This window comes from Quercus robur, chromosome 4 (assembly GCF_932294415.1).
Source record: "Quercus robur chromosome 4, dhQueRobu3.1, whole genome shotgun sequence".
Taxonomy (NCBI): Eukaryota; Viridiplantae; Streptophyta; class Magnoliopsida; order Fagales; family Fagaceae; genus Quercus; species Quercus robur.
In genome coordinates this window covers 73,021,236-73,044,524 of record NC_065537.1, presented here as the reverse complement: position 1 = coordinate 73,044,524, position 23,289 = coordinate 73,021,236, and positions in this window count along the sequence as shown.

The window sequence follows — 23,289 nt, the reverse complement described above, 5'->3', positions numbered from 1 at the left end:
CAAAAGGAAATCAATTTAAAATTTAGCAATAAGGAGATTAAAACAAATTGCAAAAATAGAGATAAAAGAATAAGAGCAACTAGGAAAGGAACTTACTTATTTTTACTAGAACCTAATATGAGATTAATTATGAGCTATAGGCCATTCTTGAAGAAGGTTAAAAAACACAATTTAGGGAATTTCTGTTTGTCTCGATAAAAAACTTTATGTAAAGATATGAGCTATAGGCTGTTTTAGAAGAAGGTTAAAAAACATAATTTAGGGAATTTCTATTTGTCTCAATAGAAAACTTTATGTAAAGATAGTTTTTTGTGTTTTTACCGTATTTGGTATTATCATAAAAAAAAAAACAAAATAAAATTATTTCTTAACTTCTCTTTTAACTTGAAATGAGAGAGTTGTTTTTTGGAAAATTTTCTAGAAAACAACTCTGTCTCATTTCAAAGCTAAATAAGGGAAGTTAATATATAATTTTCCAACTCATTTTAATGTTTCTACCTAACCTCATCTTGAAGGGACTAAAATTGAACCCATCTCATATTTAAGAAACTAACATTAAACAAAACTGTTAAGTAAGAAATGGACAAAAAGTATGTAATAAATTGACAGGTGAATGAAAGGACTATATTATTAACATTTTGAAAAACCAGAATCAAAAGTTTTAAAATTGAAGAGCAAGTGGATTTGTGTTCATTTGGCATGAGCTTATAAGTTAAACTTTTAGCTTTTATGTATAATTTTTTAATACTTTAATTTTTGTTTAATTTTTTAATGTACAAATATACTTTAATATACTTTCAGTAAAAGATTAAATAAGTTGTTCTCAAATAGACACGATATTTGAGTGGCCTACAATTTATGATTATTATTTTAAATAAATAACAAATATGGGGAGATGATGTCTTGACCACCGAAAAAAATCAAGCATAGATAATAAGAAAATGGATGTGGGTGGAAACCTTACATAAGCATGCATATGGAAGAGGTCGGAATCAATGGAATAAATGGTTAAATCCTTGAATGGTCAAAGTGGACACAAAAATGTTTTTTTATATTTTAAAAAAAATTTAATATTTCCACTCTTAGTTAGTGTCACTGTAGTACGTGGTGGATTTGCCGACGATAGTAATAATTAGTCAGTTTAAAATTTACCATTCAAACTTTCCAAAAGCTCTCGAATAATATGAACTTTTTAAGTTTTGCCGACGTTGCTTTATATCTTTGTGCTTGACTTTTGGTTTTACAGTCTCAAAGTGCTTATTACATGAGTGTGGCTTGATGGTAGGAGTTTTTGTCTCAGCACCTAGAGAGGAGCAGTTCGAGTGGTAGCTTCAACAAGTCCCATGTGATACATGTGGTATTACCTATTATTGTAATGTGACGTGATGTCAATGAGCCCACACTAGAGATCCTCTTTTTTCATTCAGTGAAAAAAAGAGTCTCAAAGTGTTTGCTGACTAACTATTAGAGTCTTAGTCTCCGCCACGAGAAAAACATGGATTCGACTGCTTCTCCTTTTTTTTTTTGATAATTGACTGCCTCTCTTTTAAGGACAAAATTTAGGTACAAAATTGGTTGTAGTTTTAGGCTACAAACTCACTCAATAAAATGAATATTACTACATATTTTGAAAATCTAAGTGTTGAATTGCATGTTCTTTACACTCTTAATACACATGTCAAATTTTGTGTCAATTGAATATTATTTACTATATGATTTATAAGCTTATATTTTATGCATAATTTTAAATTACAAAAACTTGCAATTTAAAAAATTTATTAATAACATAGCTATTAATCTTTAATTTTCTTGAAATTTTACAGCATGAAAAATATAAGAAGAAGATATAATCTAATGGTGGATTTGTAAAAATTCATCTCCAATAAAAAGATATTAAATAAAGTTGTAGTCTGAGGCTACAACTAATTTTGTAGCTAAATTTTGTTCATCTTTTAATTATCATTTGATATAAAAAAGAAGAAAACAAATGATATATTTTGACGTTCTATGATGATTCTTTTTTATTATTATGCTAAAAAATCAATTTGTTTTTGATATAAATGAGGTTCAAACCTAAATTCCTTATTATTAAACTAACTAAAATTGAGTAAAATATAGATCCGATTGCCCCTCTTTTAATTACCACTTGTTATAAGGGAGAAAAAAAATGATATATTTCAACGTTCCACGATCATAGTTCTTTGTCATCATGCTAAAAAACTAATTTATTTTCAGTATAAGTGAGATTCGAATTCAAATTCTTTATGATTAAAAAAAATTAAAATTCACGTCGAACAAATAAACTTAACATATTGAAAACATACTCTTCTCTCTCTTTTCTTAAATTTTTTGCTGAGAAAAACACACTATTCTCTTGATTGGTGGCTTGGTGCACGCTTGATTATGTATGATATAGATTAAATTGATACATTATCATAAATCACTTAAATTATACCATATAATTATTTATTTAATATTTATGCTCGTGCTAATTATATTTTTCCACGTAGTTATTATTTACTGATGATGTTATAGACAATAGGAAATATACCACGTACAATACTGGATCACATAAAAATATGCCTGTCCATGACTCAAAAAAAAAAAAAAAAAAAAAAAAAAAAAGCTCTTAATGTAGAGAGGGAAAATTCCTGACCTATCACAAGTTGACACATCATACTACCAAGTCCACAAAATATAGCCAATTATAAAGCGCCACGTATTACTGCTAGGTTTTGCTATCACTGCTCAGAAACCAATAGAAATTTGCCAAGTGTCGTTGAAATAGGGGCATAAAATGCATGCAAAAACCAATCATGCATCAGCATATGTAAATGATAACATGGGCAGTTCAGCACGTGGAAGCGATGATATATGCAATCCAGCGCATATAAACGATGGCATAAGCGGACCAATCAGGCTGTGACATGTGTCACCAATTAGACTCCACCACGTGTTGCTCACCCATCCCCAAACTCCTATAAATAGAAGCCTTCCTATAGCATTTCAACAGACCAAGCCATCTAGAGCACAAGCAGTATTAGAGAAGATTCAGAAGCACTCAGAAGTACAGAAGTTCTACAGGAATCAAGCCTCAAAGCCTTCAAGAATTTTAAGAACTTCAACCTCAAATTCAAAGAACATTTGAAGTAGAATTATCTAAACTATCTGCCTAGATCCTAAGTTTGCTGGAATCAAGCTTAAAAGCCTCCAGAAACCTTAACAAATCATAAATCAATGAAGCTCTATGAATTCAAGCCTCTAAAGCACTGAAGAACTTCCACCACAAACCTTCAAAGAAGAAGAACGCATGAAGAATGTGAAGAACAAAGAATTTTTTAACAAGCTCATAGCCATAGATTCATTGTAATTCATTTTCAAAGATCTTCGATCCATTCCTTAGCCAAATTGAAGGATATTTTGTGTTGGAATCAAAATCACATTATCACAATTCCAATCAATAAGTCTTGCAAGGAGATCGAATCAGAGGATCACTTCTTTGTAATCACAGAGAATTGTACCACATATTCATCAATAAAAATTCGCATTTGTGAAATTATTTTACTTGTTTGATTTATTTCAAACTAGAAATTTAGTCGTCTACTCTTAGCATTTAAATAGTAGCTAGCTACATTGCAAAACTAATGACTAATGATACTTTCCTCAAGCCTTTTTTTTATCCTTAATTTCTTTTCTCAATATTAATGAGTAATGATAAGCTTACTCAGCTCATTCATAAAAATTATTTTTAAAAAATGATAAGTTTAGTAACTTCCTTTTTCTTCCAAATCAAGACTACTAAACCTTAAAATTTTTGATAAATTGTAATTTGGTACTTCTCCAATTAATTGTGAAAGTTTAAGTGCTTGACTGAGTTATTTCTACTTTTTAAACAAATTAAGTTATTGCTAAAACCCTAACATTAATGAAAGCAACATTCTTTTTATAGCCTCATAATTGTGTGTGTGTGTGGAGATAGTTACAATATAATGCTAATCCCGTAGCTCAAACATTTTCTTCCCTAGACCTCCAAAAACTTTATGCATAAGTAACTATCAATTAATCTACAAGGCTCTTTGTGCCTCACAATGATTATAAAGATATATTGCAATAAACATAAAATGACAATTATCATTCGAAATTAATATGAAAAAGTTGAACAGGCAAAAATTAAAATTCCTCTAACCTTAAGATAAAGCATTCCCAACTCAAGTTGGATATATTATACGAGTTGAGTTCTTTTATGAATAATTTGGACTCAACTCAAAATTAGATTTTATTTGCGTTTGTTTATTTTATTAATAAGTTCAAGAGTCAGATCAGGCTCGATTATTAAACAAGCCAATTTCAAATATAATAAAATGCTTGCAAACAAATTCATGAATCCGGGTTTGATTGAATATATAATATTATATTATATGTTAAAATATGTACATGTATAAAATATGTTTATACAAATATGAGATTGATATCTGTGGGGGGAACGAATCTTTCCCCAATCAGGTATTGTTCGCTTTGGGATGAGCAGGGTCGACTCTTGCTCCCACCTGCATGGATTTGCTCAATCCCACATCGGGGAGATACGCCTCCCACTCTTGCCTTATAAGCACTTGGCCTAAGGAAGGGTGTACCATAGTGTGTGTGATGTGAGCAAGTCTCAAAAACTACGCACGTATGCACTATGTACTCCAGTCTTCATTGGGGGAAGGTGGGGTTTACCTCTTAAATCCTAAAGGTGCCTTTTTGTGGGAGGAACGAATTTTTCTCCAATCAAGTATTGTTCGCTTTGGGGATCACACACACTATGGTACACCCTTCCTTAGACCAAGTGCTTATAAGGCAAGGGTGGGAGGCGTCTCTCCCCGATGTGGGATTGAACAAATTCGTGAGGGTGACATCGGCTCCTTGGCCCATTCCCAAAACGAATAATACCTGATTGAAGAAAGATTCATTCCTCTCACAATATCTAAATTTGTAAATAATTCATAAAATATCAAACTATAATTTGTAATTTACTAATAAAGATAAGGATAAAATACAAAACTACCCCTAATGTTCAGACTATTTTTAAGTACTACCAATTTTTTTTTTTGGTAAAAAACATTCAATTTACTCCTTAAGTACAAACGTCACTTAACACCATATTTGAACCCCCCCCCTCCCCCCATCCTCACCCCTCCGGCTTCTTTCTCTATCTCTGATTGCTATTTATCTATCATTGGCTAACTAGATACTCCCTCGTACATATAATTGTTATAATGCAGATTATGTAGTCTGTTTGATATTTGTACAATTAAGACAAACAATTGCAAGGAAGTTGAAAACTAGCAGGAGAGAACTTTGTAGTTGTTCAAGTTTTTTTTTTTTTTTTTTTGGAGTAATGCCCGTGTAGATGTTTGAGTTTCTTGGGTCATGCCACCTTCAATGATCTCTATATCATTATAAACTCCATTAATTTTCTAAAATGCCAGCCACATCCCTGACACATTTGCTCTTGTAATGTGAACATATAGATATCTGAACTAGAATCAACTACACTAACATTCTACTCCGTTCCTTGTCATGTGAACATATCGATGCGGTTCTTCCTTCAACAGTACAACCACACTACTGCATGAACAAGAGTAAAAATCATACATGTGTGAGAATCAAGTGAGACTATAATTTCCTTTCTGCTTTCAATTATTTCTATGACTTTCTCTCTATAATTTCGTAACATAGGTGGGTCAAAAATCAAGTGAAATACTTCATATATGCAATTATATAACAATTTGAACTCAACTTGGATTTTTCTTTTTCTTTTTTTCTGTGTCGATAGGAGGTATCTTCAACCCTTTTGAATAAAGACCAATGTATGGCAATATCTACAGATGTTTTAATCATTCATAGATTGCGTGGCACTTGACAGTTGAGGGCAATCAAACCTAAACTTCTAAATCTATAAAAAAAAAAAAAAAAAAAAAAAAAATACTATACCCCGTACAAGTTAAACATTGGCACAGTTATATATGTGATGTTTGAAGGTGTTTGCACAGTTATAATTGATGTTGTCCATGATCTCTCTCTACTATTCCCTGGTCTTGTGAGCAGATGGATCTCTTTTCATTTTCTTTCTTCTTTCGTAGATCTTTTCTTCGGAGGATGGAGATAGGTCCTCTTATTCTTTAACTAATAATAGCATACGAGCTTATGATAGAAGAATATTGTGGTTTCTGTGCTCATCTTTCTGGACTCATCTATACGAAACTAATGTGCAAAACTTTGCATAAAGAACATTATTTCATGCTTTGCACCCAGCCTAAATACAACTAACTCTCATTCAAATCTCCAATAACCCATTTTAAAGGAAGGTACGTTTTAATTTATTTATTTATTATTGACATGGCTCGGACACAAATGGAGCTAAAAGCTTGAAAGTTTGCTAGCAGCGGAAAAGTCAGGGAAAAAACAAGGAGACTAAGGTTTAGGAAAAAGTTTGGAGTAAGAATTTATCTAAAGTTTGGAGTTAGATTAAGAATATCAAAAGGGAGAAAGTCTATCTGTTGAGTGTTATGTATTGTATATATATAAGTGAATATACATGATAAGATTTGTAACAAAATAAAGATTATAGGAAAAAAAAATATGAACTTTCTAAAATACAAATGATCAAATATATTCAATACCCCCTCTCATCACCGCACATCTTTAGTGCATGGTTACTCTATAAGTATAAGTGCTGGGGAATAAGGGATAGAGTTCAAGTTTCTCAGGAGAGAGTTTCATACGTATATACACTTAGATTAGGTTAAAGTAGGATTTATATTTTGTATATAAAAAAAACACTCTCAAGTTGATGGATTTATATCGAGTTGACGGATTTATAGAAAGGAATTTTCAATCTATCACGATTCACGAAGGAAAATGAATCCGTGGAGAAGATAATTAAGCCCTTAGTCATGATGCTAGTCAACTGATCTTTGGTGGAGATAAATCAAACAGTAAAAACATGGTTGGTGACTTTTTCACCAATAGAAATAAAGTCACTTTCTACACATTTTGTTGGGGAATTGAACACAGGATTTAGGATTTACGGCAAGATATGTGGCACTAATATTATCACACCAAATATTAATAGTTTGAAGGAAGCGTAACACCAGGTCCATGAAGAAGAGATATTCAATAAAAATTCAGGACCCCCTCCCTTTCCCTTCACCACTTGTAATTGCTATGAACCACAAACTCTAGTCCAACCAATGGTGTGGTTTGGCCGATTTTCACTACTCATATAGATTATGGAAAGAAAGTGTATACCAAATCTAAAGTTATATAAATATTCTTAATCACTCTTAATGGCTATGAAAGTCATGCATGAGCGACCCTAAAAGTAGTTCTAGTGCTGGACCCCCTAGTAGCAAAAAGAAAAAAATTGAAGTTTTTATTTTTTATAGCTAGGCATCATCAAGCTAAAATGATTTGATCAGACATCAGCATGACTCAATGTTTCCAATTAATCCGAAAAACCTCAAGTATATATGAAATAGTTGCTCACTGTGACTAAGAAAGGAGGTACTTCAATTAACTTAATTAACCAGCATTAACAAAAAATAACAATATGATCTATTATCAAAATATAATGTTATATTTAACGTGTACAGAAAACCTTAAAGCCCCCTAAAAAGAGTTCCAATATGCCACTCTCAAGTCTCAACAGCAAATTTTTTATTACATTTAAGGTATAGAAAGAGCAGTGTACACTGTACTCCCATATACTTGGACCAAAGAGCCCCACATAGGTCTCGAAATGACAAACCCACACACACAAGACTGTTTCTAGATCAGTTTCTATTTTCCCACCACTCATAAATAATAATATAATTACACTATTGCACCAGGTACTAAAAAAACTCATTCGTGGCCTGCATTTCAGGTCCATTAGTCCTGAAAGCACTTGAATCAATCAAAGCAACATGTAAAGGGTCCATAATCCACATTGTGGGGTTACAAATCAAAACTTTCCGATTCATAATCTATGCAATATTGCCTTCCTGTCTGCCAGAATCTCTTTGACAAAACTCGCATCCAAATTCAAGCCCCTAGGCTTAGCTAGGTAATGTCCACAACTAGCTCATGTGTCAAAATTATACTAGATTACTATGGAATCAATATATCTATAGATAACTTTTTTCACAATTGTTAAGGTGAATCTGGTAAATCTGTCGGCTCAAGGCCTAGATTTCAAGGCCCCCATTAAACAAACAAAAATCACCCCAAAATTGTACTGAAAATCCAAAAATTATAGAATGATAGCTTTTTTATTTTTTATTTTTATATATTTTTAGAAAGTGAGTTTTGCTTTTTTTGCATTATTTCCTTATATTTAAGAAGGTCTCAAAATATTGAACCAATAAAAAACCAACACAAATGAAATCTGTTAAATATTAATTATGATATATTTCATGTTGAATATGCTTGAATAGATGCGGAAGAGGGAAACATAAAATAAGAACATAAGGACACAAGGGTTACGTGGTTCAGCTTTACAGCCTACATCCACAGAGAAAACCCTTAAGGGTTACATCTTTATTATATAAGATTGTAGTACAAAACTTGTGTTACAATGAATCATAATATGAGTATATATAGTAGACTAAATCCTATACTAATGGACTTCTAGTACAAATAAAAGACTTGGCTTGCATACAAAGTACTATTAAGCTTGGACCTATGCTAATGAGTTAATATATCTTTAACACCCTCTCTCAAACTCAAGATAGAAGCTTGATGAAATCTTGAGATTTGACAAGGTTGAGAAGATCCCTTAAATGAAGTTTGACTCTGAAGGTGGTTTAAAGGCAATGGTCTTGTAGTGTTGATGCGACTTCTAACAGCGGCATGATTATACCGGAGAGTTTTGGCGACAACAGTGGAAAGCCAAAGAAGATGAACATAGAGAAGAAACACCGAAGAAGACAAAGATTGCTTATAAACACACCGTAGGACTAAAAACCATGGCCACAGAAATGTGGCTTTGACATCATTTTAAATATTAGCTATGATATATTCCATGTTGAATATGCTTGAATAGATGTGGAAGAAAGAATCATAAAATAGGAACATAAGAATATAAGGATTACGTGGTTCAGCTAGCTTTACGGCTTATGTCCATGAAGGAAACCTTTAATGGCTACATCTTTATTATATAAAAGTGTAGTATAAAACCTGTGTTGTAATGAACCATAATATGAGTATATATAGTAAACTAAATCTTAGACTAATAAACTTCTAGTATAAGTAAGAGACTTGGCTTGTGGCCTGACACCATGTTAAATATTAGCTATGATATATTCCATGTTGAATATGCTTGAATAGATGTGAAAGAGGGAATCATAAAATAGGACCAGAAGAACATAAGGATTACATGGTTCAGCTTTATAGCCTATGTCCACGAAGGAAACCTTTAATGACTATATTTTTATTATATAAGAGTGTAGTATAAAACATGTGTTGTAATGAACCATAATCTAAATATTTATAGTAGACTAAATCCTAAACTAATAGACTTCTAGTACAAGTAAGAGACTTGGTTTGCACACAAAGTAGTATTAGGCTTAAACCTATGCTAATGGACTAATATATCTCTAACAATTTTTTTAAAAAAAATTTTGTTATGAGTTTGTTATGAATATGCTAAATAATCATTGAAAATCAATTCTTCTAATTAACAACTTTTAAAAGAGAAATTATGAAACCTATATACAAAAACTATATTAGCAATGTTGTATTCTTAAAAGCAAAAAGAGTGGGTCATAAACAAAAATAAATATAAAAACTTGAATAAAGAATATTTAGATATTAAAAAATTACTAAAATTTATCGCCCAAGGTCCCGAAATATATTAAGCCAACCCTATAATAGACAGTAAAATATTAGCAGTAATATAAGCCCATAGTACCACAGGTTATCAACTTAACCATAAAAAGAGTGATGTAGTGATGCTATATATATATAAAAGCCTTATAAATCGATCTATCACAAAGTAAAAAAAAATAAAATAAAAAATAAACCTTCATTTATTATATTGCTTAATTAGCATTAATTATATTCTTATCCTATCAATTTTATATGCTTTTTGTAATAAAATGTGGAGTAGTTTTAACATCTTTCTTGTGAAAAATGTTGTGTTAGGTGGAAGGAAAGAGACAGTACGTTGGTGCTTTACGCTTTTTTGAATTTTGAATGTTGGGTTTATAGACATTATACACAGTGTTAACTTGAAATGACATAAATATTGTACATGTACTATTGTCACTTTGTCTAGGAGGGACGCATGCAGAGAACTGCAGCTCGAAGGTTGTGTCTGTGCTCTCACACATAATAGTGTGTTTTGAACTGACTACACTATGGATACATCTAGAGAGATATATTTCTCCTTCACTCTCAAGTTTTGCAGTGTTACCCAATGAGGCAATGAGCACAAGCATCTACACTAGTGTTCTGTTCTCTTGAATTCCTGTAAAATTGATCATTCTTTCACATCTAAAAAGTTCTAGACCAAGATTATAGGTACGACGAAACAAGAAATCCCAAGTACTATATAACCCTGTACTGCTGAAATCTTCTAAACAATACACATGATAATGCATTAATGCTTACTTTTGTAACTTAGAAAGTGACAATGGAGCACAGGGAATCTAATCAAAATTGTGATAGCTTCTTTTATTACATGAATCCAAATCACTTTCAATGAACCAAGGCATATCCAATCAGCTAATCATTCTACAAAAGCCGCAAAGCAGAATGAAAAATACATAATGAATGTACATATAATCAACTCCACTATACATAATCTTGATTAGGATTTAGGACTTCATTTTGTATATGATGCACGAAAAAGGTTACCTAAGAAAGATAAGCTACCATTCTGCCTATTATTCATAAAGCTTTGACTTGAAGTTTTATAATGACTGTGTACCTACCGCAACAATAATCCTTCTGATAAGCTCTACTGCTTCAAAAATTAGGTTTCAATGAACCCTAATGGCTAGTCCATTGTTGAGATGGGTTCTTTCCATTATAGAAGTAAATGAGTATTATATAATATTTTGTTTTTGGGTGATGAGGAGGGATTGAAAGGTTGGAGATGTCACATACCATTGATCACTGACAGTGATGTTATGTCTATAGTGCCTGATTGTTACCCTCGTCAGATTAAATTTGGACAATTGCACGTGAGATGCTCCAATTTCTATGCATTTTCTTAATTGAAATGATGACTATATCCAAATAGAATAAAACAAACTTGTTACACGATTCTTGTTATGCACCCTGTACACACTCCATATTTGCAATCGTGTTTGTGTGTAATAGTAAGTATGTGATAATCATTTTCTATTTAAATAAATGATATTTAGATTATTACAACATAATTTTTATGAATTAATAAATAGAAAACATAATTAAGAAATTTATTTATTACATTCTCAAAAAAAAAAAAAATTTTATTATGTTGTTTTTATGCATGGCACAATCATATTTATTATTATGGTAGTCTATAAAATTTTTTTACGGTAAAGTTTGATGGTTATTTAAGAATTTTTCTTACATCTTTTTTTGAAGATAAATTGGCAATTTTATTGCAACATAAAAATTAATTATAAAAGAAAAATACAAAAGTATAAGCTGAGAGAACCTAATTTTTAGAGAAATTACAACCAAGATCTAATGAGAAAAAACTAATACAAGCTGGCAAAATTGTTTTATCTAATCTAATATGAAGATCAATTGAATCAAAAAGTTAAAAGTTTGAACGTTTTTAAATGTATTGTAAATTTTGAAACACGTATTTATTAAGAAGGTTTTTTCGCATTTTTGTTAACAGAAATTAGCAGTTTTATGAAGTGCGTTCTCTTTTTTAATACATCCTCTAATGGAATACCTAAATTTGTAACACAACTAGAATTATTTTCGTGTCTTCCTCAGTTCCTCTTCCGATGTAACCTTGGCTTCCCACATTGATTAGGTTATTATCACAGATAAAAATCCTTCAAAATCTAGACATATTTTGATTTTGTTTTGTTATAGAGTTTATCAAGATTTGCTGCAGTGTTTTACTCTAAAGTCTAAACTATGAATCATTTGTAATGTTCAACTTCAACTAGTGGGTTTCAGTTAGCTTAACTGGAAAAGTCTCTGATGGTTGAATAAGAGATTTGAAATTCAATTTCCACTATCCCAAAAACCGATTGATGTCTTGGTCTGATGATAAAAAGTTATCATTAAAAGTGGATACTATAGATTGAAACTCTCAAAAAAAAAAAAAAAACTTCAACTTTAAAATTTTCTGATAAAACCCATTTAATTAATTAATTCAATGACAATATTTAACCATTCAATTTGAGAAATCATATGACTATGTGAGAAATCATATGACTATGTATAGATTAAAAAAAAAAAAAAAATCTTTAATGCTAATTAAGCACCAACAGATTATATAGTCGCTTCTGGTGGCTTCTAGAGATTGAATTCTAGTGATGGTGAATATTGTTCCTCACATTGATTGAGGACACAACTTGACTACTTCAGCACATGCAAAGAGGACCCACTTTAGCCATGAGTGCATCTGTCTCTAGTAATAGAAGGCATGTCCTAGGAATAGCAATAATTATAACAGTAACAACCATTTAAGCTTCGTATATAGCTAGCTAGGTGCGGATGCTTAACCCACCACAAACCCTTTTCTACATCCAAAGCATTATTGTCAACTTTAGGGTATGGCATAGGCCATAGAGCCATGGAACCACGTGAAATGTTCATAGTATATTTATGAAACTTGCTTTTAAGATCCAACTAGATGTCCTACGTAATGCATGGATATTTTATTTTTTTATTTTAAAATAATTTCTAACTATTCTTCGTGCTCTTATAATACTCATCACTTATAATACTCATCTTATGTTCAATTATATAATACATATCATTAAGAGGAACAAAAAATAAAAAGAACCAAAATTATTATGAATATACATGATTAAGAATATGAATATATATAGCCTAAATGAATTCACAATTATTTAACTACTTTTACTAATTAAAGTGTACAATTGTCTTTTATATTCCTTGAAAGAGATTGTCCAATTGGGCATATAATTTGTTGGATTCAAGAGTCTTCTACATTAGAAATAAAACAACAAACAAATTGAGGGAATTATTGTTTCTATCATATAAACTATTTATTTATTTATTTATTTTTAATGTATTCCACCATATAAAAGAAGATGGTGTAGAAATAATTAGTTTTTGTGTAAAAATACTATTAACGATAAAATGATTTATTGAGATAAATTGAATTATTAAATCTTAGGTTGAATCTCTATGGATAACATATTTCATTTAAAAAATAGAACATTTTTTATTTTTGGCATACAATTACAAAATAAATGCATAAAATAATGAAAGATCATATTCATAATTATAAACTTACCTTACATCCATCTTCATAAACCTACCTGCTATCTTTGCAATAAATCATTTATCTTTGCCACATCCAAGGCCTAACTCTGGTGCAAGCCCTGCATCACTAATTTTGTTGGTCCATGGTCATAAAAAATTTGGAAATAAAATAAAATCTGAACTTGAATTAATTTGTATAGAGAAGAGTTTAAATTACAAAACAAATTATAACATTAGGACCTGATTTGATAAGTTCTATCAATCCTAATCTTTACAATTTGATAGCTAGCTTCTGTCCTACCTCTACAATTCATTTTAGACTTTATGTTGGTTTAAATTTTGGCTTTGATTTTCGATTTTGTGAGGTGAGTATAATGATTATGCATAACAAACTAACAACGAAATTTGGGTTCTTAGTTTGCGGCTGAAATGGTAAATTAAAAATAATAGCCTTTTAAAAAAAAAAAACCGGAACATTGTTTTTTGATTTTTATATTGAGCGGCCATTGATAATCACAGCTCGGTTTGAGGTTAATCTTCTGTGTTAATCCTATCTGCTTGGGATCATTCATAACCTTAAAAGAGCATATTAAAAACCAAAAATCAGAATCCATTTAATTTTGGCAAGAAAACTTTCAAGAAAATTTTTGAGATATTACTTTCTATGAAAATAAACATGAAATACAGGTACCACAGGTGTACATATAGGTCGAATCAATGGTACACAATGAATAACCTGCTATCTCTGCAATAGTATTAAGGAAATGGACCGACCCATAAGAATTAGTAATAGTATAGTTTAATCGAACTACAAAGATGTATTATCCTATTTACACTTCGCAAAAAGTGAAAAAAAATAAATAAATAAAAGGATGTAGTGTCGTGAAGTCTATAAAAGCAAGATTGATACAAATTTGATAGCACTTATTTGAAACAAATAGTTGTCACTCAACTGACAATTATAAAAGAATATTGAGTGCAAACAATATTTGGCCTAGGTTGTTGTGGGTAGAAAATGTTGGGTATCATTTTAAGCCAGGGAACGATCAACGTCAGGGAAGAGGAGACAAAAATAGTAGAACGTCAAAATGTGAGAAGAGATGGGTCTACGCAACAGTTAGGATATGGTAAAAGATATAAAGAGGAAAGAGCAAGTTGTTTTGGCACTTAATAATAAGAGTCTAATAAGATAGATTGTAGAGAGAGTCTTTTAAAGTGTATGTCCTATTTTATGATGTCAGCCCATATTTTGGAGAATGTGGGAAAAAAAATAAATGTGGAAGGGTCATGCCTGGATCATAATATGTAAGGTAATAAGTGGACTTGAGCTTTTCATAAGATTTGGTCTGATTTTAATTAATTTTGAATTACAGCCCATCTTTTAGATAACAATAAAATAAAGTTAATGTGATCTTTTGGATAACAATAAAAAAAACTTAATGAAAAGAGGTTAAAAAAGCTAAATAAAATGTTAGAACGTCACATGATAGGAACTTATGCATTCCTGTATGAGGTCTCTTTTTTTACATATATATTGAATATTGATAATTTGTAACAATGACCTTGCCCTTATTTTTCTTTTCAAAATTGAAACTTTGATTTTTTTTTTTTTTTTTTTATATAAATAATTTTTAGGATTTCAATCTATGTAAATGAAAGATTTATAGGATTGGGTGCAATGACTCATTTTGGGTAAAAAAAAAAAAAGGAAAGCTTCATTAAACTAAAGAGTAGAAAAGATCCTAGTACAACGCCTGTTAACATACAATTCAAAGAGGTCCGAATTTATCTCTAAGTCCACAGGCGGACTTTCATACAAAATAAAATCCATACTTTGCTCATTCCTAATCTTGATTGTCATTTGCACACTTGTTCTCTTCTCGAAAGCAGTGGCTAAACTTGACAGAATGCATGGAAATAAAATTGAAGAGAAAACAATATTTCATGAGTCTTGTAAATCTTATAAGAATACTGTGCAAAAATGCAAAACATTTTTGTTTTTGTTTTTTTGTTTATGCCCCCCACTTTAATTTGTTTGTTTGTTTTTCCCTTTTGTGCGTGAGGTTAATTCGCTTATTGAGACGAGTAAAAAGTACTTCACAAGATTTTAATCGATGTGTATGTGATGTTTATATCCTTAAACCGTAGCCTATTTAAGTGGAAATATGTTTAAGGTTAAATTTAAGTTGAATGTCTAATTTGTTATTTTTGAAACTATTGGATTTAATTTGTTACTTTTTAAAATGTTAAGTTTTAATTTGCTATTTATATAATTACAGGATTTAATTTCTTACACCTTTTAAATTATAGGATTTTTAATTTATTATCTTCCCTATTAAGTGATTTGTCATGGTAATAAATAACAATCATTTTAAAGTAAACGCATAGGTTTAAATACTATCATTATTTTATTTTAATTTATTTTTCTTAAAACTCCTTAAGCTTTTAATCCCTCATTGAAAAATGAGTGTGAGTTAAAGAGGTTTAAGCAATGTTTTCAGAAACAAACCTAACCGGGAGGTTGGACCGTGAAAATTGAGAACCGGGATGAAAACCAATTTTTTAAGCCTAAAGAACCAGATTTTTTGTTAATTCCGTGAACCCCTAAAACTGGAGTTGGACCGCACGAACTGGTGAGAACCGTGCGGTCCAACCCCTTAGCAATTTTTTTTTTTTAAACAACTTAACACAATTTTATTCTATTTAATTAAATTATCCATCTCTTACAAGGAATAAAAAAAAATTATAATTAAAATCCTTCAAAGGTATTCAACTTTACTTCAAAAATTAATCATAAATTTTAATGTTTTCATGGTTATTATTTTATTTTATTAACTTTCTTATTTAATTATTAAATATATGCTTCAAAATCATTAAATTTCCCTCACATATATAGATATATTGTCAATTTTGCTAGTTTTATAAATTTAATATCCATATTTAGGTTTTAATTAATTATTAAATTAATTATGACGTCATCACGATTCAACCTCGGTTCGACCTCAAAAACCTTGAAACCTCTCCCTTTTACGGTTCAATGAATGGTCTGGGTCTGAAAATCTTGGATTTAAGGCCTGTGCTGTATATTTAAGAGTTAGGTTCTTTTGGATATACACCACTGTAAGTTTTTTTAAAAACCTTATTCCCTCTTCCCATGTGTGTGTGAGTGTTAAAAATATTTAGTATTCTAAAAAAAAAAAAAAAAAAAAAATTAAGGGCTCGTTTGGTAATATTGTTCTAGTAACGTTGTTTAAGTTTTATGGAAATATTTGTGAATAAAAAAGTATTGTGAAAATACTTGTATTGTATAAACAACAAAAACTATTATTTAAATACCCTACCAAACACCCGTTCATAAAATATCATTGTTGGACACCACATGCTGGGCCTATTTGGTTATATCCCTTTTTTTTGGGTGGCTTCTTCAACCTTGTTTGCTGATATCGGCCTTTTCTGTTGGGTCAGCACATTAACGGGATGAGTTAGGTTTTGAGTTTTTTTTCCTTTTCTACGAAAATGAACTCTTAAGACAAAAACATTCGTATGGTATAGGCCCATCTCTCATCGCAGACTCCAACAAGGAAGGAAGGAAATACGGAATCATAAGAGTAGACCCAATGGGCCTACTCACATTGGAGAAATTGGAAGTAAATGTGACAAAAGTTCTTTAAGAAAATATTATGGATTCAAAAGCCCAAATTCTTTCGTCGGTTCTATTGGGTTCTGTCTTTATAAGTTCCATTGGACCAATGGAGCTAATTAGGTAATTGGATTTGATCTCCATTTTTGATGGTCAGCACATTAGATGAGACCTATCGGTATTGGGTTCTGCCTTTGGGTCCATTGGGCTAGTTGAGCTAATCAGGTTCTATTGGATTTCATTTCCGCACATGAGAATGATGAGACCTATTGGGTTTTGTCATTGGTTCCATTGGGCCAATTGAGCTAAGTAGGTTCTCTTCTCTTGGATTTCATCTCCATTTTTGTTGGTCAGCACATGAAAATGATGAGACCTATTGAGTTATGTCATTGATTCCATTGGGCCAATTGAGTAATAAGGTTCTGTTGGATTCTAGGCCAGTACATGAGATCCGCATGCCCAGTTTGTGAAATCAAACACTTTCAAAGGTACAAATCTCTCACTAGGTATATCGAAAACTCAAAATTTTAATGTATAGCATTGCTCCATGATTTTTATTTTTGGTGGCAAATGATACTTTTTTTTTAGTTGTGATCATAAATCCATTTTTCTTTTAAATTTTCTTTAAAATGATTTCTAAAGATAAAACCTATTACCCGAAATTTCCACTTATACCATACTATATTAAAAAGTGGACAAAATTTTCCTCCAAATCAAGTTGGAGAAATTTCATGCAACCCATTACACGGAAACTTATAAAACTATGTACGTGTATTATTTATAATCTATATAATATCTAAAAGTTGAAGCGTAATATTTATTGTTGATATGCTTTCGTTGAGCCATATTAGTGTTGCATTTTGGTCTAGTTTAGTTCATTCAATCTATTTTTGTTCATCCAGTCCAGTTCGATCCATTCAGTCCACTTTGGTCCATTTGGTTAATTGTGGTCCACTCAGTTCACCTCAGTCAACCTCGGTCCACTTCGGTCTATTTGGTCCATTTAAGTCTATTCGGTTCAATTTGATCCATTTTAGCCCACTTCATTCCTTTAAGTTTTCAACATTATGAAGAAAAACATTGCGTGGGGGATGAATTTTTTTTTCATCAATATCAAATTCATTTTATATCTATCATGAATGATATTAACATTACAAAAATAACATCAATAAAGGTTTAATCCCAAAATTGTAAGGTTTGCTATGGATATTTAAAATCATTGATAAAGTATCTAAATTTTACACTAACTAAACCTATTGCAACCCTCTTTAATTTGTCTAAATTTGGGATTGGCTATTATATTGAGATTATTTAATGAATACCACTTGAACTTAAATTTATTCTTTAGCAAGGCACTAGAGGCTAGAGCAACTGCATTAAGCATTATACTATCGACGTAAAAAATAAATAATATAATGGATTAAGCTTTAATAATAATAATAAACCGAGAAGCTTACTTCAAAATGGAAGCACACATAAGATTTGAGGGTTGTTGTTTCCGGATTACAATAAAACATAGTCGAAAAATTGTAAAAAAAGATGAGCTGTTTACATATTGTCTAAAGTGATAGTAATTGAATTTTAATAACGTGCTGAGCATCGACTAGAAATTTTTATTTCCTTGCTATGGAATAGAATTTGTAACAATAATATTTGCTTCACTAGAAATTGATCAATGGAATAGAATTTGTAACCTTAGTGTTTAAGGGGCATTAAGGTGGTTTTTGGAGAAAAGATTTGGTGTAGGCATCTTGATACCATCTGAGTTTTCAATCCTAAATCTCAATTTCTTTTTGCGTACTGTAGCAATTGAATTCTTGATTTAGGGTTTTCAATTACTAGTTTGAAGATTGTGTAAGTAGAAATTCTTCTCATTGATCACTGGTTGGATTTGTGTATTCCCTCTGTTCTTGGTTGAATCTTGGTTTTCAACTGTATCTGTGTTTGCTTGATTGCAATAAAAGATGGTAGAGAGTACTTCTAGTGCCCCTGCTCCAACTCCTCAACCATGGGAGAATGCTTCTAGTCCTTATTATCTGTCTAGCAGTGATAATCCTGGGATGTCACTTGTGGTTCAACACCTTACTGAAGAAAATTACAGAACTTGGAGTAGAGCAGTCCTTATTTCCTTGGATGCTAAATCCAAAATAGGTTTCATTGACGGTTCCATACCAAAACCACAGTCTGTTGAACATCCATGCTATACCGCTAGAGAAGTGTGGCTTGATCTACACTATAGGTATTCTCAGGGCAATGGTCCTCGGATTTTTGAGCTGAGATAGGAGATTTGTTCTCTTACTCAAGATGGATTGACCATTAATGCTTCTTATACCAGATTTAAGGGGCTGAGGAATGAATTTTCCAACTATAGGACCTACTCTTGTGGTTATTAGGTAGAAGATTGCACCATGTCCTTCTTGATGGGTCTTAATGATACCTATGCAGCTGTCAGGAGTCAGATTTTACTCATCATGTACCCAAGCCCAAAGCCAATCTCATTCTTAATTTGTCTAACTAAATCTATTGCAACCCTTCTCCCTTCTTAATTTGTCTAGATTTGGGATTGGTTGGCCTCCCCCGAAAGGGGTCTTCCCCAAAGCCAATCACATTCTTAATTTGTCTAGATCAGGGAACTCAATGTGCGGTTTATTTTGTTAGTTTCCTCCAATATTTCAATAATTTTACTTCTAAAAAATTGTAATATTTAGTGTTTTACTTTATAAATGAATCAAAAAGACAATAAGAGAGGTGCAATAATTTGATCATACGGTTTACACATGTGAAAATTGCATGTTATTGTGATTGATATAGATAGCCAGTTTCATACCTACTAAAAAAATGCAAATATCATTTTGATAAATAAAAATACAAATATCATTCAATAATTGTTTTTAAAAACTAATGTGGACTGTGTCACATCAACACTTTGTAAAAAAATTTATAAGCATTACTCTTCTTTTAAATATGGCAAGAGGAAGCCATAGATTGAGAAAATAGAAGTTTAAAAAAAAAAAATTATATATAAAAAATAATAATAATAGGTAAAATTGAGAGAAAATCTAATTAGATTTCAAACTTGAATTCAATTAAAGTCTAATTTTGCGCCACGTATTCCATCTATTCTAAGTTTTTAAATTTTTGTACCAAATGAGTTAATTCAATGTAAAAATTGGATTTCAATTAGAATTTAATTTTGCATCATGTGTCCCATCCAAGCTAAGTTTTTAAATTTTTGTGTCAAATGAGTTAATCTAGTGTAAAAAACGAGTACAATATAAGTAAACCATAAAAAACATAGTTTTTAAATGATTTTATATTTATGTGCCTTTCTTTTTTATAACTAAAAACAATTCAAGTTTATAAGTTATTTATGTAATTTCCCTAAAAAAAAGTCATTTATGTAATATACCATGACTATATACAGTCTATTACTAACTATGTATAATATATATATATATATATATATTGCTTTTTTAAACTAATGTTTAGAGAAAATTCAGTTAGAATTAAAATTAGATTTTGATTTTACTAGCTTTCCATACAAATTAAATTGTTTAGATTTTTTTTTTCTCTAAACTAATAAGCATATTTTTTGTACTGTTTCTATTAAGATATTTTGTATGCAAATATATTATATGTAACAAACTTTAATTAAGTTGATTGATCCCGTGCATCTATCCCTATTTAATTTAGGAGATACTATTTGACCAATTTATTATTTTATTTTGTGTTATATTTGGTAGAATTTCATTGACAATAAGTGTGAATTGATATTGTATATGTAGTATTCAATAGTGCTTTCAATATTATATATGTAATAGCAATGTAATGAGAAACATGATGTAAATGAAAATTACAAGGAAAAACTATTTTAGTACTTTCAAATGTCTTGGTCGAATTATGTCCTATATGTTTCATAACCCAAACTAACATCAATAGCACCACTACAATTCATCATTCCCGTGTGGTAGCATGGGTTGCGTGCTAGCTTTTTATAGTGGTTCAGCAAGAGGGAGAAAAGACTAAGATAGAATAAACACTAAAACATGCTATATTAATTAAGATAGTGTTTTTAGATTGATTAGAGATCTAAAATGGATAAAATGTGTAACTTTTCTAAAATTATACCAAGTGTAACTTCACTAACTTGAAATATATATATATATATATATATATGTATATGTGGGAGAACCGGGTAGGGATATTGGGCCGTGGGCCATGCCTGAGGATGCTAAGGAGCCCGAGGACAACCAAGCATTAATAAGGACAAGCGGGTTAAGAGGCCGAGGACAAGGGCCAATAATGACGAATAAGTAATGTTTCCCCAGGAGCAAACTTCCTTGGAAAGAAGAATGGGAGTCTGGAGCCCGATCACCCAACAAATACTGGGCAAGCGGCAACCATGCTTGGGAGGATAAGCTTCAAAGAGATGAGTCAATAGAGAACTAAGAAATATCTGATAAGAAGGCTGCTACCACCACATTGAATGCTTTGCACCTAACCAACTGGCCACATTTATGTGGAAGTGATGCTTGAACAGTGATTTTTAGCCTTATAACTACACACAGAGACTTTAGGAAGGTTCTGATGGGACAAGTATCCAAGAGATCACTTACTGGATCAACAAGTGGAAGGCTAAGATGAGGAGAAAGAGAATGAATATATAAGGGAAGGGATTCCTTGACAGAAGGGGGATTGGATCTAAAAAAAAAGAAAAAAGAGAAAGAGAGAGAGAAGAACTGTAAAAACTTAGAACTCCGTGTATTCACAAAAGTCTGCAAGTTATATAAGAACATACCTTCCTTGGATTTAACTGAGAAGTGCTTTTATTGTCAAATTATACTTCTCAATCATTAAAACACTAAACCAATCCATTGTGAACTATACTTGCTTTATTAAGTCTTCACTTGTTAAATCCACGCTTTAACAAATCTATTGTTGTGGGCTTATTGGGCCATCACTCACATCTGTTGGGCTGAGGGTTAATTTTGGTCCTTACAATATATATAATTGTTTTTACATTTTTGATTGCGTTATTATTATTTTTTTCATTTGTTGGACATTTTTTCCAAGGTAGCAAAAGTAATTAAATTTTTGCAAGAATACCAAATTTCTAATTAAATTTTTATCATATAAATCTTAGAAAATTGACATAAAAAATTCATTATACTTAAATAATTAATGAACCACTTAAATAATTTATATAAAAAATATATTTATTATATATTAATCTTTTTAATTATATAGAATAAATACTACAATATTGGTTATATATAATATCACTAAAAGAAGTTAAGAAATCTAAATGGTTAGGACTAATTTTAGTGAATTTACAAATATTTAATTTTAAATTAATTATTATAATTATAAATAAAAATATTTTCTTATATAGTGTGTGTCTATATATATAAATAATCATTTAAATTCCTCTAATATAAATAGTTGATGTATAATTATATATAATTAATATATGCATTTATTTCGTTAGTTAAGACAATGAACTAATATTATGATGTAAATGAAAATTTATTGAGGTGTAAGCCTAAATAAAGAAAACCTCAAAGATTCTGCCACATGGTATAACCTCATGTTCTCTTGCATGAGGTCTTTACATTTATGTTGGTCTCAAATTGAAACAATAAACATAGTTTCTATAGGATTTCGATCTTTACTATTTACATAAATAGGAATCGAGTAAGCAAGAAAAGCTTGAAGAGGATCCATAGAAATGAACATTTAAATAAGCATAGATTGCTATAATAAGTAAAATAAGTACATATTGTTAGCCAAAATATTTTAAATTTAAAATATATATATATATATATATATATATCAGGAACTAACAATAAAAAAAAAGTAGTGCATATATAATTAATTAATTGAATGAAGTAACATTTACAATAAAAAGATCACAAGTGGCATACCCTTGTTACTCATGGATTTGATTGAATGAACATATCACTGATTTTGCCAATGAAATTTTGCTTTAAGCCAAACCATGTAATTACTACAGAAATACTTTAAAAAAATGGTATGCATCTAGCTAAAAGTTTCTATAGTCCTCTTTAGTTTCTACCATATGGTATACTGTAGACATCTCATTTTGTACCATTTACGACTCGAGCCCCTGTTCCCTAATGACAACATTACTCTAAGGCCCAAGGTTGATTTAAGGCCCAATATTGTGAAATCTGGACTTGAGGAAATATTTATGGAGA